This window comes from Hippocampus comes, unplaced genomic scaffold (assembly GCF_001891065.2).
Source record: "Hippocampus comes isolate QL1 unplaced genomic scaffold, H_comes_QL1_v1.1 C16589700, whole genome shotgun sequence".
NCBI classification, from domain to species: Eukaryota; Metazoa; Chordata; class Actinopteri; order Syngnathiformes; family Syngnathidae; genus Hippocampus; species Hippocampus comes.
The window spans coordinates 1-570 of record NW_017834757.1 but is presented as its reverse complement, the minus strand read 5'-3'; the positions used below and the strand labels follow the sequence as shown (position 1 = coordinate 570).

General features: G+C 35.3%; 1 long non-coding RNA gene across 1 annotated transcript; it reads left to right on the top strand.

The window, feature by feature from the left end:
• The first annotated feature begins 305 nt into the window (after window positions 1-305).
• Window positions 306-522, top strand: LOC109508761 (uncharacterized). The gene is made up of 2 exons (XR_002166766.1): window positions 306-397; window positions 481-522. It is a non-coding gene; the product is annotated as an uncharacterized LOC109508761 (long non-coding RNA).
• Window positions 523-570: the final 48 nt, after the last annotated feature.

Below are 570 nucleotides of genomic sequence, written 5' to 3'. Positions count from 1 at the left end.
CTTGATTACCGTACTGTTTCAACTTTGAAATGAACAATTGAGAACTGACGGAAATGCGCCATGTATACGGTCATATCGTTTAGAAAACCCAGGCTGTTTGAACTCATCGAGTTTTTTAAAACACTCTTAATTTTTTTATGTGATGTCGACCTGGTAAATAAAATTGCAAATGATTTGAAGCTTTTAATTTTGAATTTCAAACAAGGCATCATAATCGTATCGATTTATTTTTAATGGGCATTAGGTGTTTTTTGTTGCATTTCATCTGCATTCATAAAATAAATTATGTAACCTTAATTGTGCATATTTATGTGTTTAACCGAATGGGTGGTCTGTTTACATCTTTCTTTAGATGCTGTCTGTTAAGTTAAGAAAAAGCATCGTAACTGCCCAGAAGGTATATACAATTTGTGGTACTTCTTCGGTATGTGTATGAGAGTTGGAAATGTAAAATTTTGACCTGGATATATCTTTTCTCAGCTGTTGCACTTGGCACGACCCACACCAAAATGTTGGCCATTGGCACTTATCAGGGTTACTGATGGTGGATCAGATCCTCAACATGTCAGC